The 27,799-nt window shown below is 32.4% G+C and overlaps 1 long non-coding RNA gene across 1 annotated transcript; it reads right to left on the reverse strand.

The window, feature by feature from the left end:
- Nucleotides 1–8,413: 8,413 nt before the first annotated feature.
- On the reverse strand, nucleotides 8,414–26,313 carry LOC124895150. Its single transcript, XR_007051537.1, has 4 exons — nucleotides 25,864–26,313; nucleotides 25,717–25,776; nucleotides 23,714–23,861; nucleotides 8,414–9,092 (listed from the first exon to the last, which is right to left on the reverse strand). It is a non-coding gene; the product is annotated as an uncharacterized LOC124895150 (long non-coding RNA).
- Nucleotides 26,314–27,799: the final 1,486 nt, after the last annotated feature.

Genomic DNA, 27,799 nt, shown 5'->3' on the forward strand with positions numbered 1-27,799 from the left:
GAAGAAAGATATTATAAGAAAAGAAAAAGACATAAGAAATATAAAAAATATAAAAAATCAAAATATAAATATAAGAAACCAAGAAAAAGATATTATCTAAAAAATTATAAACATAAAAGATCATATGGAAAGAAGAAATCTATAAAAGAATGTACTTGTTATAATTGTGGAAAGTTAGGACATTTAGCTAGAGATTGTAAATTACCTAAAGATCCAAAAAATAAACAAATATCAGAAATAAAAATAGATAATACCGAATATATGCAGATAGATTATATAGATTATGAATTAGAAAGCGAGGATAGTATATATGAAATTTCAGAAAATGAAACAGATAATGAAATAGATAGTGAAATAGATGAATCAAATGACTGAAGAAGATATAAAAATAATAACAAAGGAAGAATATTTAAATGATGAAGGAACGGAACAAAAAATAATATTTGACAGTAATATATTTGATGAAATAAAAGGAAAAGAATTAGATTTAAGTGTAGAGAAAATATTTAAAATACCAACAATAAAAAATATTTTTACTAGGAAAAAGGATGAATATTATGTAGTATGCCAAAAAGAACATGTAATAGACTGCAGATATGCAAAAGGCAAAGCTAGTATACCACTAGTAACAAAAAGAATAATTAATAAAGAAATAAATGATATAAAAAAGTAAAGGAGATCCAATAAAATATGTACACCTTGGAGGTACAGAGATATTAATAAAAGCATGTTTTAGAGAAGGAATAGATACACCAATAGAATTATATTTAGCAGATGATAGAATTATAAAACCTATAGAAAAAAGCATAATAACTGCCGTAAAAGGAAATCTAATATATCAAAAATTTAAATTTATAATAAGTGCAAATTATTTAGTAGCAGTAACAGATAGTAATATAGATAAATCATTAGTATTATATTGGAAAATATCAGGAATAGAATTAAGCCCAGGAAGTAAAATATTCACAGCAAGATGTAAAAATCTATATGTATTAACAACAAAACATAAAATAACAGGAAAAAATAAGATTAACAAAATACAAATAGAAAGCCCATTCGAACAAATTGTAAAAACAATAGATTATAATGATTATACCTATAGAGACATAGATACAGAAGAAAATTTAGAAATAGTAAATGATAGAATAAGTACAACGAAAAGAATAGCTAATGAAAAATCAGAATCATCAAGCTCATCAAAAAGAACAAGTTATGAAACAAATTCAATAAGTAATTTAAACCAATATTACATAACAGGAAAAATAAATGAAAAAGAATATCTAATACTTTTGAATACAGGACAAGAAGAAAATTATATAGCAAAATATCTAGTAAAAAATGAAGAAATAAAGACTGATAATGATATGTGCCCAGATCTACCAAGAAGTTTAATAAATAATAAAAATATAGCAGAAAAAGAAATAATAATAGGAGTTAGAAAAATAAAAATAGAATTCAAAGTAAAGGAAGAAATGCAAAAAGCAGATATAATATTAGGAATAAAATGGTTAGAACAAGTAAAACCATATAATATAGAACATACACAATTAACCTTAACATATAACAAAGAAAAGTTATTCTTAAAAAGAGCCTTAACATGAAATGAAGATATATGTATTAATGAAGATAGTAGTAGAAGGATATTACAGTAGATATTATACGCCTATGATAGATACAGGAGCAGAAGCTAATTTATGTAGATATAATTGCTTACCAAAAAGTAAATGGGATAAATTAAAAACACCAATAATAGTTAAAGGATTTAATAATGAAGGAAGCCTAATTACTTATAAAGCTAGGAATGTAAAAATACAAGTATGGGATAAGATATTAATAATAGAAGAAGTTTATAATTATGAATTAACATCAAAAGATATACTTTTAGGAATGTCATTCTTAGATAAATTATACCCACATATAATAATCAAAACAGACTGGTGGTTTACAACACCATGTAAACAGAAAGTAAGAGCAAAAAAAGTTAATAATAAAATAAGAAAGAAAACTGATTGGATAAAAGGAAGTGAAAAAATTACACAAAAGTTAAAAAATATAAAAAATACTGAAGATACAATAGAACTAGTAGTATTTTCGATAAATAAAACAGAAATAACTATATTTTCAATAAATAAAATAGAAATAATTCAGAAAAAATTAGAACAATTATATAGTGAAGACCCATTAAAAGGATGGAAAAAACATAAAACTACTATAAAAATTGAATTAATAGATAAAAATAGCATAATAACCCAAAAACCATTAACATATAATTTTGACGATTTAAAAGAATTTAAAATGCATATAGATGAATTATTAGAAAAACAATATATACAAAAAGTAATAGTAAACATAATAGTCCAGCATTTATAGTAAATAAACATAGTGAACAAAAAAGAGGAAAAAGTAGGATGGTTATTGATTATAGAAATTTAAATGCAAAAACTATAACATATAATTATCCAATACCGAATAAGATATTAAAAATAAGACAAATACAAGGATATAATTATTTTAGCAAATTCGATTGTAAATCAGGATTTTACCACCTAAAGCTAGAAGAAGAATCTAAAGAATTAACCGCATTTACGGTACCACAAGGATTTTATGAATGGAACGTATTACCCTTTGGATATAAAAATGCACCAGGTAGATATCAACATTTTATGGATAATTATTTTAAACAATTATCTAATTGTATAGCGTACATAGATGATATATTATTATATACAAAAACCAAAGAAGAACATTTAAAATTATTAGAACAGTTTACAGATATAATAGAAAAATCGAGAATAAGTCTAAGCAAAAAGAAAGCTGAAATTATGAAAAATCAGATAGAATTTTTAGGAATACAAATAGATAAAAGTGGAGTAAAAATGCAACAACATATAGTACAAAAAATAATAAATTCGAAAGAAGAATTAGATACAAAAAAGAAATTACAATCATTTTTAGGACTAGTAAACCAAGTAAGGGAATATATTCCAAAATTAGCAGAAACTTTAAAACCACTACAGAAAAAATTAAAAAAGGATATAGAATATAATTATGATGAAAGAGATAAAAAACAAGTTCAAAAAATAAAATTACTTTGTAGAGAATTCCAAAATTACAATTTCCAGATGAAAATAGAAAATTTATATATATAGTAGAAGCAGATGCTAGTGAATACAGTTACGGAGGAGTACTTAAATATCGATATGAAGCAGAAAAAATAGAACACCATTGTAGATACTACTCAGGTACGTTCAATGAGACAGAAATAAAATGGGAAATAAATAGGAAAGAATTATGTTCATTATATAAATGTTTATTAGCATTTGAGCCATATATTGTATATAACAAATTTATTGTACGAACAGATAATACACAGGTACGCTGGTGGTTAACAAAGAAAATACAAAATTCAGTTACAACAAAAGAGATTCGGAGACTAGTTTTAAATATATTAAATTTCACATTTACAATTGAAGTAATCAGTACTAACAAAAATGTTATTGCAGATTACATATCAAGACAAAGCTACACAGACTGAAATAATAGAAGAAGATACTCTAGAAAAAATACTTAACACCCTAACTACGCTTTCAATGAAAGTGGACAGTATGGGTAATGAGATAGAAAAGCTAAAGACTAATGAAGATAAACTGAAGTCTATAGCTACAAATCAGCTAACTCAGCAGTGTGCAGAGTTATGTCGATCAGAAGACATTAAAGTTTCAGAGTTAGAAGGAGACGTTGGGACACTCCATAAAACCCATAACATTTATCAATCTACTTCTGCAGGTACAAGCAAAGGAGTTAATCGACCAAGATACCAGAATATAAATATGAACAAAATATTTGAAAAACCATTTACACCAAAAACACAAAAAGACCACCTGTTCATACCCCCACAGGTTAACACATACCGAGATAGCCTAAACCAAGACAAAAAAGTTTACAACTACACCGCCCAGAAATACATAGAAAATATATACAGAGTACAACCTTTCTAAACCATAATCCCAGAGCTACAAACATCAAAGAACCAAATACCAATTATATAACCCAAAAATTACAAGGATATAACAAACTGATTGCACTACCCAAAACTAACCCAAGCCTAGCTAAAACCTGTTTTGACTATGGACTATTAAACACCATATATACTCAAGACGGAGAAGAATTAACAGCTATGGAAGAATTATACAAGATATTCACCACCTACAAAAGAATAACGAAAGGAAATTTATTTTATATAAAGTGTTATACTGCACCGGTAGAGATACTATATGATGAAATAAAACCAGTTATACAAGTTGTAAAGATAGGACTAACTAGAGATATGATCATCCCAGAAGATATTACGCAGCAACCGGAGATACCCAGAATTGAGATACCAGATTTTTATGCAAATAAACGACTTATTGTACTAGCTACGATCATTCAAGAACTAGCAAATAATTATACTAACGGAAATCCAATATGGAGCTATTATTTGAGAGATCATCAAATGATTTACTCAAACTCAAAAGAGCTACGACAAGCAGATATGGAAGATGTAAGACAATGGATAATGACGCTACTCAACCCAGAAAAACAATCTACCGCAAGAGCAATTAAAAAAGAATTTATTTCAGACGGACTACTAACAAGATATTGTAAAATAATTGGACACAAATACCCAGATCATCAATGTAATGGAGAAGATAATATTATTCCAGAAGTACATCTAGAATAAAAATCAAGAAGACAAAATGCCAGCTGGAAAGATAAGATAAGGAGCAATAATGGAGCAGATACGACAACATCAACGGAATTAACGGAAGACAAGATATTTGGACCCATTTATTGTACAAATTTTTACGATAAGATTATAAGCAATAATGTAAAGCATTTATGACCTTTCTTAGCTTTTTAGGGTAGGTAGCTTAGTAGCCTAATCCCTTAGGCCCTTTTGTTGACTTTTAGTTTTTAGTTTTACAATTTTAAAAAAATGTGTGTAAAGTTTGATTGTAAAGATTGCTTTTCGTTCTATAAATAAAGAAGGCAGAAGGCATTGCAAAGGCAAGCCTTCATGCGTTGAAGCAAACATTCTCTCCACTCCACAAACAAATATTTTACCCAGTTAATTAAATAGACATATTTCAATGAAAAAAGCTATGGAGGAACAAAACTCAGAAATATCAAAACTACCCGAACAGGTATATTTATTTATGATTATGAATAGCTAAATTCATAGTTCCCAACAATCATGATATGATAAAATAAATTCATATTAGTTACTTTATAGTAGAATTATTCGAAGAATAATATGTTAAGAAGTTTATTAACAAAGAGGAAATGGAGAAAAATCCCTAAGGACTATGCCATCCTAAAGGTGAAACCAATGAGGCAAGAAGCCGTGGCGGGGAGTAACCAGAGTAGAGGCGCTGTTTAAGGGAAAAAGTATCCGGATTACCATGTTAATAGTGACCGAAGAACATATTATTTAAGAATAATCTAGTATATAGTAAGCTAAGATGACCATATTTTGTTATGCACATGGTTGAAGGGAATATTTTGAAAAAAGCAATTTTATGAAAATGAATGATTATTTATCTGATGTGATGGTAGATAAATTCAAAATACTTATTTTGTATGCACTTAGAGATATAAAAGTAGCAGATATAAGAAAAATCATATTAGAAAAAGCTTTTGGTAAATACTACATGACTAGAGTAAATTATATACCATATCTACCTAACTACTCTTACAAATACTTACGATGATAAGTTACATGGAATTTTTAGAAAAAGATATAAGAAACATACAGTTACTAAAATAAACAGATAAAAATAAATATAGACAAATACATGAAAAATAAAGATATAAAATACATAGAATTTCTTAATAAAAATATGCAAAAACTACTAAGGCTAAAACAAACAACTACAAAATATTATAATAAAACCAATTTTAAAAGATAGATCATTTAGATTATCTTAAAGTTTTAATCTTATATATACTTAAAAACATAGAAATTATAGATATTAAGAAAATAATGTTAGATAAAGTAATAGACTACGAAATTGAAAATACAAATTGGCTAGAACAGTTATACGAAGAAATTTACCCAGAAGGATATTATTCAGATTAAAAAATGTTAGAATATATTAGAAAAACTAGAGAAAATCAAGAAAATATAAATAATGAAATTAATTATAGAAACCGAATTAGAAAAATAATGGAAAACCTAAAAGAAAAATTAATATGGATAGAAAAGACCTTAGAAAATTTAGATAAAAGTACATGTGATAGTTTATATAATTTAAAAAACTCACTACGAGAAGAACAACACAAGATAATAAATAACATTGAAAATATAGAATTAGATATACATTACAGTACAGATAGGATAAATTATTATACAGAAATTTGTAACTCTGTAATTACTACAGGATAAAATAAATAATAAATACATCTTACAAAAAAAGTAAATCATTAAAAGATATTGAAACAAAATTTAAGAAATATCCACGCACAAATAAAAATAGATTCACTAGAAACCTAATAAATCTATTAGATCTATTAAATCCGCGCACCCCCTACAAATGGTATCAGAGCCCAGCAATTTAAAAAGTACGGAAGAGAAATATATGTTAGTAATTTTGCTATATCACTTCTAACTAGTTATTATAAGATATTTAAGACAGGTCTGCTTCGCTGCTTCAATCGTAATTTTACTATACCACTCCTAATTAATTATTATGGTCATCTAAGAATTAGAAAAATAATAATATTTCATAAAAATGTGAAATAGATAAAAAATGATATGTCAACATAAAAAATTTGGTTGACTTTCAAAATCATATTAGTGTCACATAATTTGGGATAGGACTGAGGAAGACGTAAAGTAATATATATTATTTGAAAATGAGATAAAAATTATTGTAAATCACAATAAATAAGAACATAAAAATATGTATAAAAAATATTAAAAAAATCATTGACTATCGAAATTTTATCTGTGCCACATAAACTGAGATGGATAGAATATTCATATCTTATTAAAAATAATTATGTAAAAAGCATTACAAATCACATAATTAACAACTTAAAAAATTTATAAGATATAAAATATTTTTCTGACTCTCGAAATTATATCTAAATTCTATTTGTGTCACATAAATTGTGACAAAAAATAACATATATTGGGCCCGTGCTAGCACGGACCGTTGATATTTAGTTACTATGTAGAAACACGGTAAAGCAGACACCTCTTCATTGACATGCCTGCTTGCTTCGTGATTTGACTAACTCACTCTTAATTAATTATTATATGTCATTTGTGTATTAAAAAATTTAATAATATTTAATAAAAAATAAAATATATTTGTGACATGTCTGCTTCTGCTGTTTCAACCACACGTATTTGTTAACATATTTTCTTGCTCCGTAAATTTATTATATCACCCTAATTAATTATTATATGCCATTTACGTGTTATAAAATTAATAATATTTAATAAAAAATTATTTATGTCATGTTTGCTTCTATTGTTTCAACCGTACGTATTGGCTGACATGCATGTTTGCTTCGTGATTTTACTATATCGCTCCTAATTAATTATTATATGTCATTTACATATTAAAAAATTAATAATATTTAATAAAAAAAGTAAAATGGATATTTATGATATGTCTGTTTCAACTGTTTTAATTGTAATTTTACAATATCACCCCTAATTAATTATTATAAGTCATCTAAGTATTAAAAATATAATAATATTTAATAAAAAGGATAAAATAGATATAAAATAATAAATTAACTCTTGATGTCTTAAATTAACTTCACATCTTATATGAGACCCAATTAAATTTGTTTCACAAGTATTTTTTATAGCAATTTTGTTATATCACTTCTAATTAGTTATTATGAGTCGTTTAAGACATGTCTGCTTCGCTACTTCAACCGTGATATTTGGTTCACTCTCGAAATTATATTAATGTCACTTAAATTGAAATAGAAGAAAATATATTATAAATAATAATAATTAAAAATTTAAGTTATTTTAAAATATAATTGAATATCAATGTCACAGAAGTTTGGATAAGGAGAGTATTCTAAATTACGATAAATAACAACTTAAAATAGTAAATTACAGTCGCTAACAACTTAAAATATATAAAAATATATTAAAAATATAATTAATAATCTAAATTTTATTTATGTCATAAAAATTAAGATAAAAAATAATATATATTGAATCCGTAAAAGCAGACCCCAAATATCTAGTTATTCTACAAAGTATTTACAATTTATCATCAACTTACGTGGACAATAAAACATTCACCATAAGCATTATCAAGTGAGACGAAATTATATTATATTATTTTCAAAAACAATAGGAGCCACCCCTTTCTTTGTGTTTTATCTTTTCTTCAATAGATAATTCTCATGTGAACTTATTCGCCACAAATTAATTAATGATGCATTGTATAAAGTCTTAACTTTTACAGAGGAAATAGGGATGTGCCATAATTACTAACTTATACGTAGCCTAGATGGGTAAGCCCGTGCTTAGCACGGGTCCAACATTGTATTTTAATTGTAATGCAACATCAAATTTCACTTTAACATAAAAAAATATCAGTAAAAGAGACCTTGTTACAACAACAAATCATTTGCTTGCCACCAAGGGTGAAAGCAAGCAATGTACGATCACGGATTTGTCCATCTTTGAAGATACCAGCTTCAAAAGAGTCAGTGGTGGAATCAATAATGAGGACAACACAGTCAGCCTGGCAGATAGCAGTAATCATGTTCTAAATAAAATCCCTTTTTCTAGGGGAATCAATCACAGTGCAACAGTACTTTGTGGTCTCAAACTTCCCCAAGGCAATAACAATGGTAATACCACGTTCACTGTCAGCCCTCGGCTTGTCAAGCACCCAAGCATACTTAAAGGACCTCTTGTTTATCTTAGTTGCTTCTTTCTCGAACCTTTCAATGGCATGCTTGTCAATGCCACTAAGCTTGTAAATCAAGTGACCAATAGTGATAGACTTTCCATAGTCGACATGGCCAATGACAATAATGCTTATCTGAATCTTCTTTTTCCCAAGATTCTTGAGAAATTGAGTAAAGCACACAAATCAGGGGTTACAAATGTGACATTTACTCAATTAAACACCAGCTACTACCCAATAGATAGACAGAGATACTATTCAATGCAAACTTAATAAATTGAAATTTATGTTGGCCAAATTACATATATCCAATGAAAGATGGTAAGAATTGGTCATTATCAATTAGTAGATTCATTATTCAACCACTATAAACCTACATGCTAATTTTCACATATCACGGATGAAGCACAAATCTGTTACCTGATTCACATCGATATCATACAATCTAAAGCAAAAATATAACAAATCACTTTATAAAAAGTTATTTTTCACATATAATATAAATCTATTACCAAATTTTAGCATCTATATCATACAATCTAAATGAAAAATATCACAAATCAGCATATATATCAGTAATAGAAGACAAATCTATTACCAGATCTTAAGAAATTTCAAGGACTTTTATGTAATTTAGAGGTGGGAACTGGACCTAAAGATAGGAGTGGCGATATATAGTTAAACCATTATTAACCCTATTGTCAGGTACATCATACCAAGAAAAAATTAATCTCGTCGACAGGGTAAGCACCTTTCTTGAGATCTGATTTATAACAATGCATCCAGGTAAAGAACAAATTATTTGGATCCAAACCAGAGAAATCAAGATCAAAATATTAGAAGTATCCACAGGGCATAGAAATGCAGTTGTGTATTTTTACCTTCAGGGTTCTAAGAACTTCTATACACAATAACCAAGTTAATGAAAATGAAAAACCATTCGCAAGGAAGCAAACACAAGTTTGTAGCATTTCTTATCATCTAATTTGTCAAACAACATTTATAAGGAAAAACACAATCATAACTGATATTCTCTGGAAAGCAGTAGCCATGGTCAATTGATGTAAACACGATTCGTCCTTCTTCCCCTTCCCCGCTCACAAGAATATTCCTAGCATGTCTATCTATATTTGTTGTTCTTATGTCAAAGACAGTAATCTTATGGACTTCCTCAACAAGAAATATCCCAGGACCCATATCTTCACAATTTCCTTTATTTTTTTCTTAAATAGCTGTAGTGAACTAACTTTTTTATCTTTCTTTCTATATGGGATAGTAATTGTAATACCCCAAACTTTCTTTAAGTCAAATCTAGTCTCCAAAAGAGTTAGTGATGACTTCCTAAATGATTAATGCTTAAATCAGAGAGAATTTTCCCAATTTTAATTTTTTATCATATGGGAAATTGAATTATCTTTCCAATGATACTAATTTCGTCCAAATCCGGTATCGAAATAAAACGTTATGGACATTTTACGGAGAACTATCGAAACCACCCAAAAGCGATGGTTAGGTGGACGGACCGTCGAGCTAACGATGAACCGTCGCCTAATCCATCGTGACTAAGGCAGTGAACCCATCTTCTGGCCAAGTGTGACGGTCAGGATCGATGAAACATTGAGCTAGTGACGGACCATCGCAGACGAGGCAGGAAGTTCAGGTTCTGGCCAAGTACGATGGGATGGATCGATGGACCATCACCCAAATTGTCGCCACTTCTGATTGGTGATTTTTATGCCATTTTAAAAGGGTATTTGGGTTATTTTCCACCCGTTTTAACCCCTAATTATACTAGAACCCATAACTTCTTTATTTATCTACAATACCAAATTAGGGTTTCTTTCAAATATCAATCTCCAAGAACAAAAAACTCTAGGTGTTTAATCCCAAGTCAAGAATTTAAGCTTTCCTTTATCAATCTTCAAGAAATCATCCACCTAGGTATGTAAAGTGTTGATTCATAGGTTTTTTTCACCCATAAAGCTCAAGAATCCCATTTTAAACTCATGAATTGTGATTTCCATGTGGTGGGTTGATTTTAATTATTTTGATGTGGTTGTATGAATCTCAAGTTGGAGTCTCTTTGTACTTTTCATGAAATTATGCTACTATGTGGGTTGGAAACTTTTAAATTAAGTTGATTAAAGTAACCATGATCTATGAACTAGTGCATGTGCATAAGCCTAAGGTCATGCATGCAATGTGTTTGACAAAATGCCCAAAAGAACAAGAATCATGCTTTAGGACTCAATTATGACCAAATTGATGAACCCATGCTTCACCCTTATGTTCAAAATGACTTCCATGTTATTGTTATGCATTGAAATTGTTTGATGGATTGTTTATGAGATTAGCCCTATGAAATTATGATATGTTTATATGCATTCTTATTCATGTACCAAACCATGATAATCACTCGCCTAATAAAATTCCCCAATGATTGTATTAGGGATTGTTGATTATGGTTGTGAGTCCAGGAAGTGTCATATCTTATCAGTTTTATGTTATTGAGTCCTGGGGGTACCTGTACCCAATAATTTAGCTATGTTCCTAGAGCAAGTATTAGTTTTTAAGATAATCTCAGTCAAGTCATGTTCAGTAGAATTTAGTCAGTCTCATGACTCAAGAAAACTCAGTAATCTCAGTCAGTTTAGCAGATCTCAGTAATATTCTGTTAGTCAACAGAACTCAGTGAACTCTATCTAATCAGTTCAGTATAATTAATTCAATATCTAATTATATGGGATTAGGATTCAACACCGAGTTAGCCCAGGTATAGGAACTCACTTGCGAGTAGTGGGTGTGATTCTTAAAAGCAATCCTTGCGCTCTAAAACTACATAGCCAGCATATGTTGAGACATCTAACCTGTTATATGAGGGTTGATAAGGTAACCTAACCTGTTAGATGAGGGTCCCACCATTATCCTTAGAGAACCTGTTAGATGAGGGATTACTCACAGCTTGTCCTTACTAGTGGTGCAGTATTAACACTCTTCCAATTAGGGTTATAGATTGTACCCTAACTCAATTATATTATCTTATTTAGGGAATGTGGGTTAGATGAATACTTACCACAGTTATAGTCTCAGTCTCAGTCTCAGTAATAGAACTCAGATAGTTTTACAGAATTCAGGACTGTCAGATACAGTTACCCAGTTTAGTACGGAGCTCAATTAGTTCCATTAGAAATAAAACTATTAGACAAAGTTATTCAGATAATAGTATATCAGTTATATGAAACTGATTTTATCAGTATTCAAATTCAATAATGTTATGATCTCAGTTACAGTTCACGTATTCATGCATGTATTCTCACACTCATATTATTCAGTCAGTTAGTATTGTTCATGCATATAAACCCCTTGTATTTAGCCTGCCTTACTTTCATACCAGTACATTCAATCGTATTGATACATTTGGGCTATGGTGTTTTATACCATAGGTTCAAAAGAATGAGATCCAAAGCACCTTTAGTAGATCAGACGTTCAGTAGATAGACTAGCAGTGAGTCCTTATTATTCGAGGATGTTATTATCTAATTATTTCATTCTTTCAGCACTTAGTTTATTTTAGCAGTTGGAGTTAGTTGGGGACATATCCCATGAACTCCTTATTCAGACAGTTTAGAGGCTTTCAGACTATAGAATGTTCAGAGAGTTATTTCATTTTTGGTGTGGTGATACCATATTATTTAGATGTTATGCTTTATTAAATATTTGAACCTTATGGACTTTCAGTCTTTTATTCTGCATTTATACAGTATGTTGTACAGTGCTCAGTACAGATATCAGTCATGGGTTGGCTAGTGGTCCTTCGGGATTGTTAGCACGGTATAATATTTCGGGTAGCAGATTCGGGGTGTTACAAACTTGGTATCAGAGCTTAAGGTTCAATAGTTTCCTAAGAAGTCTAAAAGCCACATCTAGTAGAGTATTGTGCATGGGTGTGTTGCGCGCCATATTTATGTACAAGATGATATAAGATATTTTAGGAATAGTTTCTTTTCTTTCAGTATTCATGTAGTGCCTGTGAGAATTGTCACACCCCTTTTTCGTACTCCAAAATATTAGTTTTAAGTTTTGAAAGGGTTTTTATTATTAAAGTGACAAAGATGAAAATTTATTTCGAAAAAGGACTATTTACATTTTTTTATTCAGAGTCTCCACTTGGCATAATCCGGTGTGCCAAGTCACCATTGAAAAATCCTTTTCAAAACTATTTGACTCTTTAAACTGGTTTGTGAACAAAGATTCCGGCTAAGGAATTCTGTTGACCGAGGGGAAGGTGTTAGGCACCCCTCGATCCCGTGGTTCGACCGCGATTGCTTGGTGGAGCGTATCGGCTAGTTTTGACACTACAAATGTACAAACCACACAAAAACACGTAAAACAATCAAACAAACAAACAAAACAAAAATGAATCAAAGAACGACGTCCAGTCCAATTTATACAGTCCAAAATAAAAATACAAAAATAAATCCTATCTAACTTACGCTAATCGTAACTACGCTCCCGTGCTTTACCCGATGCCTCGGGCCTACATCATGATCCTTCTTCACCAACATAATGCGTTGGGGCATTTCCCGGTGATTAAATGCATGAAACCTCGGGGTATTCCCCGGCTAAATGAATACATCTTCCTAATGTGAGAAAAGAGAGTAATTCAACAAACATTCCACATTAATCAACAATCCATAAATTTGCTTACCCCAAACTAAACTTTTTCCTATTAAGATTTTGGCCTAGAATGTTATCCTATTAAATTCACCAACTTGCAATTTATTTCGAATAAACAAAACAACAATAAACTAAAATTCACCCTTTTTATCAGTTTTCAATTTCGACCCAAATTGCCTTTTAACACCAAATTTCTCCGATTCACGATTGTCATTTAAACCATCCACAATCAAAGAACCCAACCACGAATCAAACAAAGATTATTCATCAATAAAGATAAAAAACGCATAATATTCAATTCAATGCATCGAATATGACAAATAATAAAATAAAATGAGTGAAAAGTAGAACTGGACCTCGATTGATGATCAAAATCAAGTATCACTTGATCAAAAAGATAAAAACCGCACCGAGCAACCTCGAATCAGACCCTAACAACGAAACCCAGCTTTGATAAGCACCCGCCACTTTGTTTTCCACTAATCTAAAATAGAATACGCAATGAATAGAGAAAACCCGTACTTATTTCCTTCAGAACTTTGGAATTTCAGGCAAGTTTTTGACAGAAAACAATCAAATTTGAACGAATTTGGGTGAACGGAGATGTTCTCCGGTGAAAAATCGCTAGAGCAGTAACGATAGAAACAGAGGTGGGTTTCGGTGACTAATCTAGGGAATTTCTGATGAGTGTTTCGCTCTTTCTGTTGCTCCAATCAATTCTGTTTTACTCTCATCTCTCTTCATCTATCTCTCCTGCATCTTTCTCCCTTGATCTACGTGTGTTTTGGATCTGGCTAGTGTATTGATGGTGGTACGCTGGTGTGTATGGGAAATGAGACGTTGAGAGTAGTTCTTCTATGTTATTAATGGTTGATCTTTTTATCTAGAAGATGAGAGAAAAAAAGGAGCATATATTGTTGTGTCTGTGCCTATCCAAAATGAAGTGTTCTTTTTTATACGTATATATCAAAAAATATGGAGAAGAAGATGGTGACAAAATGGGTCCTTTTTGTTAAGTGTACCCGTGGTCCCCCTTCTTTTAGTTTGTTATTATGAGGATAAAAATGTGAGTGGGTAGGAAGGTGGAATCTTTTGATTGGGTAGGTTGTTAGGATAAGATAGATTAGTTAGAGGTATTGTTTTTGTTTATTTTTGTATTTTTGTGGGATATAATTATATGGGCTTAGACACATAGTAAGGTGAACTAAAAATGAATAAATTAGACTTTGGGAGGGATAAAATTAGTTGTCTTCAAGAATGAACTCAAATTTAACTCTCAGTCTAATTTATTTCTCCCTTTCTTCTATAGAATATTCCTCCCAAGAGAAAAATGGAAATCAGTCAGCCCCTCAGTCTGTCTAAGCAGATCCCTTGGATGAACATGTTTCTCATACAGAGTAAAGAGCTGCATTGACTACTCTTGCTAATTTAGTTGCTGCCCAGAATAAACAACCAACTGTTATTCTGGCCAACCAGTGTCTTATTCAGCTGCACCCAGGATTTGGGACTTCACCCGAATGAATCCTCCATCCCTTTTTGGGTCTAAGTTAGATGAGGACCCTCAGGAATTCCTTGATCAGGTTCAGAAGGTTACAAATATCATGGGAGTGTCATCCATTGGGAGTACTGAGCTAGCTACATATCAATTACAGGATATGGCTCACACATAGTTTAAACAGTGGAAATCAGAGAGGGTTGGTGACACAGGGCCTATAGAGTGGGAGGAGTTTGCCACTAGTTTTCTTGATAGATTCTTTCTCTTAGAGTTGATGGAAGCTAAGGTGTTAGAGTTTATCAACCTCAGGTAGGGAAACATGATAGTGAAAGAGTATTCTCTTAAGTTTACTCAATTAGATAGATATGCTCCTCATGTAGTGGCAGACAGTAGGGGTAAGATGAGTAAGTTTATTTTTGGGTTGAATGATAGTGTGGTCAATGAGTACAGATCTGCAATGTTGATTAGTAAGATAGACATAGCCAGGCTTATGATCCATGCTCAACAGATAGAAGAGCAGAAGATTAAGATGAGAGAGAAACAGAATAAGAGAGTAAGGACAGGTAGTTTCAACTTTGGTCAGACTAAGTCAGAGGTGGAAATCATTATCAGTTCTTCCCAAAGTCATTCATTCCAGCTCCTTCCTCAGCCAGTGCTCCAGTACCAAAATTTAGAAACGATAACAGAGATAGGGCGCTAGGCTTTAAGTCCCAGGACAGTAATAGTAGTGCCCGAACCTATCCTTTTTATCAGACATGTGGCAAGCACCGTCAGGGTACTTACAGAGCCAGCAGTGATATTTGCTTTAGATGTGGCAAGCCAGGCCACAGAGTCAGAGATTATCCCTAGCCAGGTCCTCAGGGTCAGCGTAATCGCCCTTCAGCTCAGTCTGATCGCCCGAATCACAAGGGTGCCTCTTCTAGTGCTACCAGTGGGCAACGCCCAAACAAACTCTATGCTCTACAGTCTTGATAGAATTAGGAAAATTCTCCTGATGTGGTTACTAGTATGTTACCGATCATTCATATACATGTTTATGCTTTGCTAGATCTAGGAGATCCTTTTTCTTTTATTACTCCCTATACAACAGTTAATTTCAGAGTCAGTCCCAAAATTCTAGCAGAGCCCTTCTCATTCTCTACCCTAGTGGGTAAAACCATCATAGCCCGGTAGCTATACAGGACCTGTCCAGTTATGATATTTCAGAAAGTCATATCAGTAGACTTAGTTGAATTAGAGATGACTGATTTTGATATCATTCTCGGTATATATTGGCTTCATTCCTGTTATGCCACAGTCGACTGTAGAAACAGAGTGGTCCAGTTTAAATTTTTGTATGAACCTGTCCTAGGGTGGAGGGGTAGTACTTCAGTTTTCAGAGGTCAGTTTTTTTTCTATCTTTGGGCATGGAAAATGATATCTAAGGGATGTGTCTATCATCTTGTTTGAGTTAAGGACTCTAGTTCCAAAACTCCCAGTCTCGAATCATTCTCGGTAGTGAAAGAATATTCATATATCTTTCTCAAAAATCTTTCAGAAATTTCTCCTGAAAGGGAAATAGACTTTGGCATTGATCTTTTTCCAGATACTCAGCCTATATTTATTCCGCCATACAGAATGGCACCAACAAAACTCAAAGAATTGAATGAATAATTAAAGGATCTTCTAGAAAAGGGTTTCATCAGACCTAGTGTGTCCTCGTGGGGCGCACCAGTCTTATTCATGTGCAAGAAAGATAGTTCTCTCAGAATATGTATAGACTAACATCAGCTCAATAAAATTACCGTTAAGAACAAGTATCCACTTTACAGAATCGATGACTTGTTTGATCAACTTTAGGGTGCCATCTATTTTTCTAAGTTAGACCTCAGATCAGGCTATCATCAGCTCAGGGTCAAAGAATGTGATTTTTTGAAAAAAGCTTTTTGTACTTGGTATGGTCACTTCGAATTCTTCATCATGTCCTTTGGTCTTACCAATGCCCCAGCAGCTTTCATGGACTTGATGAACCGTGTGTTCAAGCAGTACTTGGACATATTCATCATAGTTTTCATAGATGATATTCTTATCTATTCCCGTAGTGAGCATGATCATGCAGACCATCTCAGAATTATGTTGCAGACTGTAAAAAATAATCAGCTGTTTGCCGAATTTAATATGTAAATTTTGGGTAAGGTCAGTAGCATTCCTTGGTCATATTGTCTTTAGTGATGGCATTAGACTTGATTCTTTAAAGACCGAAGTAGTAGAAACTGGCCTCGCCCTATTTCTCCATCAAATGTCAAGAGTTTCTTTTTTTTGGCTGGCTATTACAGACGGTTTGTTTAGGTATTTTCTTCTATTGCATCCCCAATGTTCAAATTGAATTAGAAGAAAGTCAAGTTTCAGTGGTCAGATCCTTGCGAGAAGAGTTTTCAGAAGTTGAAGAATCGACTCACCTCAACCTCAGTTTTAGCCCTTCTAGATGGTTCAGATGGGTTCGTAGTGTACTGTGATGCATCGAGAGTGGGTTTGGTTTGTGTCCTTATGCAGTATGGTAAGGTCATCCCCTACGCCCAGACAACTTAAACCCCATGAGAAGAATTATTAGCCTCATGATTTTGAGTTATCAGCTGTAGTTTTTTCCTTGAAGATTTAGAAGTATTACTTATACGGTGTTAATGTAGATGTATTCACAAATCACAAGAGCCTTTAGTACGTATTCTCTCAGAAAGATCTTAACCTCCATTAGAGCAGGTGGTTAGAGCTCTTGAAAGATTATGACATGAGTGTCCTTTATCATCCGTGCAAGGCCAATATAGTGGCCGACGCTCTCAGTAGACTGTCTATGGGTAGTGTTGCTCATGTTGAGGACAGTTAGAAGAAGTTAGCTCAGGAGGTCCATCAACTTACCCGACTAGGTGTCCGTTTAGTCGATTCAGCAGAAGGTAGTAAATGGGTTCAAAACTGTTCAGAATCATCTCTAGTATCTGAGGTGAAAGAAAAGCAAGATAGAGATCCTAGTCTTATTAAGTTGAAAGAGTCAGTCAGGATCAAAAGGTTGGGGTTTTCTCCCAAGAGGGAGATAGTGTTTTACATTGTCAGGGTCGTCTGTGTGTACCGGATGCAGATGAGTTGAGGCAACAAATTCTTGCAGAAGCGTATAGTGCGCGCTGCTCTATTCATCTAGAGGCCACTAAGATGTACCACAACTTGCAGGAGATCTATTAGTGGAATGGGATGAATAGAGATGTTGCAGATTTTATGGCTAAGTGCTCTACATGTCAGTGAGTTAAGATAGAGCATCAAAAGCCTAGTGGATCCATGCAAGAATTCAGTATTTCTACTTGGAAGTGGAAAGAAGTGAACATGGACTTTGTGATGGGTTTGCATCGTACTTATCGTCAGTATGATTCAGTTTGGATCATTATAGATAGGATAGCTAAATTAGCTCATTTCCTTCCAGTCCCTACCTCTTATTCAGTCGAGGATTACGCCAGACTCTATATTAGGGAGTTGGTTAGATTGCTCGATGTTTCGCTGTCTATTATTTCAGATAGAGGTACCCAATTCACCTTTCACTTTTGGAAAGCATTCCAAAAGGGTCTTGGTACCCAAGTTTACCTCAGTATAGCCTTTCATCCTTAGACAGATGGTCAAGTAGAAAGGACCATTTAGACCTTGGAAGATATGCTAAGGGCGTGTGCAATTGATTTCAAGGGGAGTTGGGATGACCACTTGCCTTTGATTGAGTTTGTATACAACAACAACTATCATTCTGGTATTTAGATGGCTCTATTTGAAGCTCTCTATGGTAGAAGGTGCAAATCTCCAATCGGTTGGTTTGAAGTAGGTGAGGCTATAGTAGTAGGGCCTGACTTTGTATTAGACACCTTAGAGAAAGTTTAATTGATTAGGACACGGCTTAAGATAGCTCAGAACTGATAGAAATCATACATAAATGTACACAGAAAGGATCTTGAGTTCGATATTAGTGATTATATGTACTTGAAAATCTCCACCATGAAGGGAGTGAAGTGGTTTGGCAAGAAGGGAAAGCTCAGTCCCCGATATGTCGGTCCCTTTAAAATTCTCAATTATTTTGGCATGGTAGCTTATGAGCTCAAATTGCCTTCAGATCTAGCCTCAGTTCATCCAGTGTTCCATGTCTCCTTGCTAAATAAGTGCATAGGTGACCCAACAGTTGTAGTCCCGGTAGAGGTCTTAGACATTTAGAATAACCTTTCTTTCGAAGAGATCGCAGTCTAAATTCTTGATTACCAGACTCATAGATTGAGAAAAAAGAAGCCCCTCTAGTCAAAGTTCTTTGGCGGAATTAGTCCGTTAAGGGAGCTACTTAGGAAGTAGAAGTAGACATGCAGACCAAGTATCCTCACCTCTTCTCCGCAAACTCAGACTCAACCCAAGGTAATAGTTTTCCTTAAGCTTATTCAATTTCATGTTCAGATTTCAGTTATAAACTTGGTATCAAATATCCTTGCATATCCAGTCATATGTTCAAGTATCATCTTAGTCACGTATTTATGCATCAGATATGCATTCTCATCACAAGAAACTCAGCTTCTCAGTAATTTCAGTCATGCATTCATGAAGACTATTCGTTAGATATCCATGCATCAGACAAGCATATTCAGTATGAGATTTCAGTATATAAGAAGTTCCAGTCATATAGATATGTCCAATTTTTCACATCCCTTGAGTAGGATCAGTCTATCAGCTTTCCCAGTATAGTCAGTCCAATTTGAGGATGAATGTTCCCAAGGGGAAGATATTGTAATACCCCAAACTTTCTTTAAGTCAAATCTAGTCTCCAAAAGATTTAGTGATGATGTTATAAATTATTAATCTTTAAATAGACTAGAATTTCCTTAATTTTGACTTCTTATCATATGGTAAATTGAATTAGCTTTCCAATGATACCAATTTTGTCCAAATCTAGTATCGGAGTAAGAAGTTATGGATGTTTTATATAGAACTATCTAAACTGCCCAAAAGGGACGGTCAGGACGACGGACCATCGAGCTAGCAATGGACCGTCGCCCAAGTCGTCAAGTCTAAGGCAGTGAACCTATCTTCTGGCCAAGTGCAATGGTCAGGATCGATGGATCGTCGCCCAAACCATCACAGACAAGGCAAAAGGTTTAGGTTTTGGACAAGTACGATGGGATGGACCGACGGACCATCGAGCCAGCAATGGACCATTACCCAAACCTCCACCACTTCTGATCAGCAATTTTTAAGCCATTTTTAAAACGGTATTTGGATCTTTTTCCACCTGTTTTAATCCCTAATTATACCAGAACAGAGCTCATAACTTTTTTATTCATACATAACACCAAATTAGAGTTTCAATCAAATATCAATACCCAAGAATAAGAAACCCTAGGTGTTTAATCCAAAGTAAAGAATTTAAGCTTTTCTCCACCAATCTTCAAGAAATCATCCACCCAGGTATGTAAAGTGTTGATTCATAGGTTTCTTTAACCCATAAAGCTCAAGAATCCTATTTTAAACTCATGAATTGTGATTTTTATGTGGTGGGTTGATTTTAATTATGTTGATGTGGTTGTATGAATCACAAGTTGGAGTCTTTATGTACTTTTCATGAAATTATGATAGTACGTGGTTTGGAAACTTTTAAATTGAGTTGATTAAAGAAACCATGATGTATGAACTAGTGTATATGCCTAAACCTAAGGTTATGCATGCAATGTGTTTGATAAAATTCCCAAGAGAACAAGAATCATGCTTTACGACTCAATTATGACCAAATTGATGAACCCATGCTTTACCCTTATGTTCAAAATTACTTCAATGTTATTATTATGCATTGAAATTTTTTGATGGATTGTTTATGAGATTAGCCCTATGAAATTATGACATGTTTATATGCATTCCTATTCATGTACCAAACCATGATAATCAAGTGCCTCATGAAATTCCCAAATAATTGTATTAGGGATTGTTGATTATGGTTGTGAGTCCAGGAAGTGTCATGTCTTATCAGTTTCATGCTACCGAGTCCTGAGGGTACTTGTACCCGATAATTTAGCTGTGTGCCTAGAGCCAGTGTCAGTTTTCAAGATACTCTCAGTCAAGCCATGTTTAGTAGAATTTAGTCAGTCCATAACTCAGGAAAACTCTGTAATCTCAGTGATCTCAGTCAGTTATCAGATCTCAGTAATATTTCATTTGTCAATGGAACTCAGTGAACTCAGTCTAGTTAGGTCAGTATAATTAATTCAGTTTCTAATTAGATGAAAGTAGAATTTAGCACCGAGTGAGCCCAAGAATGGGAACTCACATACGAGTAAAGGGTGTGATTCTTAGAAGCAATCCTTGCACTCCAGAACTACGTAGCCAGTGCAGGTAGAGACATTTAACATGTTAGATAAGGGTTTATCAGGTGACTTAGCCTATTAGATAAGGGTCCCACCATTCTCCTTAGAGTACCTATTAGATGAGGGATTACTCACAGCTTATCCTTACCAGTGGTGCGGTATTGACACTCTTCCAATTAGGGTTATAGATTGGACCCCAACTCAATTATATTATCTTATTTGGTACATGTGGGTTAGATGACTACTTCCCACAGTTACAGTCTTAATCTCAATATCAGTAATAGAACTCAGATAGTTCTACAGAATTCAGGACTGTCAGATACAATCACCCAATTTAGTACGGAGCTCAGTTAGTTCAATCAGAAATAAAACTGTCAGACAAAGTCATTCAGATAATAGTATATCAGTTATACGAAACTTATGTTATCAGTATTCACATTCAGTGATGTCATGATGTCAGTTACAGTTCACGTATTCATGCATGTATTCTCATGCTCATGTTATTCAGTCAGTTAGTATTGTTTATGCATATAAACCTCTTGCATTCAGCCTACCTCACTTGCATACCAGTACATTCAATCGTACTGACATATTTATGCTATGGTGTTTTATACCATAGGTTCAAAAGCACGAGATCTAAAGCACCCTTAGTAGATCAAACGTTCAGCAGACAGACTGGTAGTGAGTCCTCATCATTCGAGGATGTTATTAGCTAATTATTTCATTCTTTCAGTACTTAGTTTATTTTAGAAGTTGGATTTAGTTGGGGACATATCCTATTAACTGCTCATTCATATAGTTTACAGGCTTTCAGACTATAGAATGTTCAGACAGTTATTTTAGTTTTGGTGTAGTGATACCATATTATTCAGATGTTATGCTTTATTAGATATTTGAACCTTATAGCCTTTCATCCTTTTATTCCATATTTATACAGTATGTTGTGCAGTTCTCAGTACAGATATCAGTCATGGGCTGGCTAGTGGTCCTTCGAGATTGTTAGCATCGTATAACGTTTCGAGTACCAGATTCAGGGCCTTACAGTAATCCCACTACTTTGTCATAGTTCTATAACATTTGAAAGGCTTGTTCAAATTTATAGGTCTAGTTTTATCTACTGAACAGGTGATCATTTGACTTCATACTTGAAAGACTTATGGTCCATATATCAAATGCATCAGTTTTCTTGTCCTTTCATCGAACTCTTGTGGAGATTTTAATATTAAGAATAGATAGAAGAGTGTAGGGAACTAAGTTTGTTCTTGGAAGCTGAAAAAAAAATGACTAAAAATACCAAGATCAGCGATATTCAAGCAAAAAACTTTTGAAACACAAATCGTATGCAATCTTCATATCAATAGAAAAACCAATAAATTAATTTAAAGAAAACCAATAAATTGATACAAAAAGGCACTATAGCACAGATGTTGATCATAAATATAGGTCCAAAGAGATGAACCGAAGGCAACTAAAGTTATCAAAAACTACAGAGGCAGTATAGGTCCACGTGGATGTCAATTTTCAGAATATTACAGAAAGATATGAGCTCATACTACAAATAATTCACAAATTAGTTAGATAATCTAAATTTTTTAAAGTGGTTTGACCTATATCACAATACACACCAAGAAGAATTAAATTATCCAAAACTAAAGAGAGAAAAAGAGAAATAAATATGCTCAAGGAGTATAACAAATGCACATCATCAAACGAATAGAGGGCGAAGTTTTTTCTAAAATAAAAGTCCAATCTTTATCTATAAAACTTATTTTCAAGAACGTTAAATAACAGAGGGAGGTGGTAAGTATCCTTTAATGTAGAATTAATCAAGCTACATGAAATTTGGTCCGCACACTATAGTAATTAAAATGTAAAATGATAGATAAAAAATCCCAATCTTTGACTACAATTACAACTGCTCCGGCAGATACTGTTGGAGATTTCTATCCTGGATGGACATACCTGGCTAAAATATTGGTAAGGTTATGTTTGGAAAGCTCTTGAACACTTGGAACTAATAGAGATTTTCCAAAGTTCATTTTTCCGGCATTGATTCCATTACCTAAAACCAGATCTATTCTACTTGATAGCTATTGAGACTGATGTAGGTATTAATAATCTAGAGATTAGTTAATAAAGAAATATATCGCCCTACACAACCGCTCTAATTTGTTGGCCCTATAAAATTATACTCCTCCGTAAGATATAGGTAAATAATATAACCAAGTGCAGGATAGTATAGATGATGACTATATAGGTGAGAGTACCTGTTCATTCTCTAAAATGAGATTTTGAAATTGAATTTTCTTCTTAGGAGATTTCTCTCTCGAATCATGTCAACGATTTAAACTTTGCATATCCAATCAGGAGTGTCTGTTTTTATCCGATCGATGCTGTATTTTTAGGCCATATGTACTGCAAGGTGGTAGTACAAAAAAATGGGCAAGAAGAGTTAGACAATTGGGTATTAGTAGAGAAAATGACTGAATGTGTTGTGGCATGTTTATTTGCTTAAATTTGTTAACTTTATCAAGTTACATACAAGACAGTAAAATTTAGACTAAAGTAAATAGAGGAAAATTGGAAAATTTTCTTGATATCATCTTCAACTTGAACTTTGTAATGATCAAGGTTTCTCACCCGAACCTTTAAACATAGATTTATGAGAAAGAGGAGTAGAAGTATCCAATTGATAAAGGTAAAGTGCAGGACTATAGGTCAAAAGAGTACTCAACCTCCAATTATAATAAAATAAAAGCATAAGCAAACTTGTTTAGACAAAACAAAAGTCCCTGTTCTCCCATGTACATTTCTAATGCCTTTTCTGTTATGTTCATTGATTCCCAATCCTTAGGTAGAGGCTTTGGTTTAACAACTTGTTTTCCTACATTAATTATTTTCTCTTCCTTCTGTTTTACAAATGGTTTTCTTTTCTCCAAACACCTTAGGTGCATCAATGTATACCAACAACATAAAAGTGAAAGTCATTTATAGGAATCAGATATTCACAGTGAGGGCAAACCAAATTCGAGAGAAGTCTTATTTTATAATCTATACATACCAATTTACAGAACTAAAATTTCAAATACCAATGGCGTACCTAAGTATTGATTTTCAAACAACAATATCCAATTAAGGCAAAATTATAGACATGTGTGTATAGCAAATCAAATTTGAGAGAATTCTCATTTTAATTCATACATACCCATTTATAGAACCAAAATCCAAAACACAATGGCGCACTTAAGTATTAATTTTCAAGAAGCAATATCCAATTAAGGCAAAATTGTAGACATACATGTCAAAAATGTTTAAAGATCGGAAAACAAACATAACTGCAGCTAAAAGTTTTGTAGCAAGTAGATTCTGACAACAAAAAGTGACAAATTCTATAGATAAAAGAAGGAGGAAACACATATAAACAGTGTGAGCACAGTAAAACTGAATAGAACCTTTAAACTAAATGAAACACTTGCTGGGCCTGTTCATCATGATGCTAAGCTTCATGCCAATACAGATGTCACCGAAAATCTCATGGTTGATATGTATAGTAAATTCATCTATCCAACTTGCCATAAAATAAACATATATAATATTATAAGTATAAGATGATATCAAACTTTCAGATTGAATATCTATAACAAAGAAAATTTTCCATGTAACTCAAGTAAATCATGTGTTTGCCTGAAATGTAAGCTCTAGATTCCAAAGACATAATCCAGAAAAATTCAATGTTCAAATGAGAGCATTCACAAAATATAAAACGGTCAAATATTAGATATCACAATCCTTAATATATTTCCCCTCACATGTACAATATAATATCATAACGCATGTGAAAGAAATCAAATCGAGATATATTGTACAACAACAACAACAAACCCAGTGTATTCCCACTTTGTGGGGTCTGGGGGGGTAAGATGTACGCAGTCCATACCTCTACCTCTGATGAAGTAGAAAGGCTGTTTCCGAAAGACCCCCGGCTCAAGTTACGAGATATCAAACAAACACATAGTACAGCACAGAAGCAGATGAGTTATATTGTAACTACCAAAAAACTTATGAGTTAAAAAAGAGTTTATTTAAATCACACACAATTTAAGGTAATATATCTATCTACACAGAGAAGGAAACACCTATATTCTTCATTACTATCTAACATCTACATTTCCCTCCCCGAACCTTACATTCTAATTAAATTCAAATAGCTAATTTAAAATTCACATTCTGAACATTTAGCAATTATTGAAAAAGTAGAAATGCCACATACCTATGGAACTTGTGCAACAAACTTCTGTGGATTCACCTGCTTAACTGATAGCTGACAATTCTATAATTAATAAACAAAAATATAAACAAGTAAAGTCCAACATTTAATTATAGTTTACAAGGTAAATCGATGAAGAAATTCGTATACCTCGAGAAGATTGAGGGAGTCAGCAGCCATTGGCCTTTGCTAGGCAAGAAGAGTCAAACTTTGGTTATATCAGATGGTTTCTTATCCACAACAATCAAAGAAGACGCCTCTGAGCAATATGAGATGGTGAATTTAATGGAAACTTTATGGTAGCTAATGGTGATTGCTGAATGAGAAGAAACGAGAGTTGATACAGAGCCTTGAAGAAAAATATCTAAATTGATGACATGTTTTCAATTTTTTGGGTGTCAATTGGGACAGAGATGGAGGTTGATGGTGGAGACAAGATAAAGCCATGCCGCCATAAAGGAGTGATTGGGTAGGTGGAGAGTGGAGATGAAAGTGAGAGTAATAGGAATGTGTGTTGTAGGAAAGATTGAGTGGCCTTATTCTAGTAAAGTTTTGTATTTTTTCACTTTTATAACATACATGCTTAACAATAATGTTTCCACGTGTTTTCACAAAGAGGAGAAATTACCATTGGATGATTCCATTTAGATAGCTTTTGGTACTATTTATTAATGTTCTGTTGGTCCTTGGTGACAAAGAGGAGAAAGTACCATTGGATGGTATCATTTAGATAGCTTTAGGTATAATTTAATAATGTTATGTTGGTACTTGGTATTATTGACTTATATAATAAGAGAATATTTATCTGGCAACATTCGAAAATAAGTGGCTTCAGTCCCAGATGAGATTTAGTTTAACTTATTTTATGTCCATTAATAAAATACTCTCTTCATTTCTAAATACATGTCATATTTTTTATTTTCATATTTTAAATAAGAGTATCTATTCATTACTAATTTCTATTTAAATATGAAATTGAAATATGCCCTCAAATTTAAAAAGTGACAAATTTATGCCTTGATATTAGAGTGTAACTAAAATAGACTTAGTGCACAAAATAAATGAATTAAACTTTTTTTTTCTTAACGGATTGAAAATGGATTGGGGTGACGCCATTAACAGTAAAAAAATGCACTCTTTTGTGCACTATTCTTTTTTTCCACATACAAAGAATAATTAATAATGCATAATACACTATTAATTATTCATTGTATGTGGAAAAAAAAGATAGTGCACAAAAAAGTGCATTTTCCGCTGTTAACGATGTCACCCCAATTCGTTTCCAATAGTTTTAAAAAAAAGCATAGTGCACTTATTTTTTGCACTAAACTTATTTTGATTACACTTTAATTACAAGGCATAGAATCATCACTTTTTAAATTTGAGAGCAAATTTCAGTTCCGTACTCTCTCTATTTAATACTTGTTATCTTTACATTATATTAATATTTATCCATAATATGACTAAAAATAAAAATAAAAATAGACAACTACTTATAGTTTGATTTTAAAAAAAATGAAAAGTACTCTCTTCGTCTCAAAATAGCTGGTAGGTTTAGATTTTGCATAATTTTCTTAAGAACTAATTAATTAGGAGTGTAATTTGACTAGTATATTCCTTATTAATTCTTTAATCATTATCTATTTACATGCCTCTTAGTTTTAGAATAATTAATGTAAAGGTAAAGTTAAAAAATAATAATTAATGCTCTCTTGATTTTTAAACTAATGATTACTTCCTCCATCCAACAATTTTGTTCACTATTAACTTGGCACACACCTTAAGAAATAATAAATAATAGGAGTCATTTTACTATATGTAACGACTCTATCCATTATCATTGTATAGCTTAGCATGCAAAAATTTGGATTAAGATTCTCCCCGAATGAAGTGTTAAAATTTTTAGGTTAGGACAGTCTTGAACAAATTTTAGGTATGGTATGGTCTAGATAAATTCGATAATGGATAGATTAATTATTCTATATTTTAAGATCATAGTGTGTTAGCTAAGAGATTAGGGTAGAGAGAAAGGAGAAATACTTGAATTCATAAAGACATTCAAAATATTCAAAATTGAATTTGTATT

This window comes from Capsicum annuum, unplaced genomic scaffold, assembly GCF_002878395.1.
Source record: "Capsicum annuum cultivar UCD-10X-F1 unplaced genomic scaffold, UCD10Xv1.1 ctg80192, whole genome shotgun sequence".
Taxonomy (NCBI): Eukaryota; Viridiplantae; Streptophyta; class Magnoliopsida; order Solanales; family Solanaceae; genus Capsicum; species Capsicum annuum.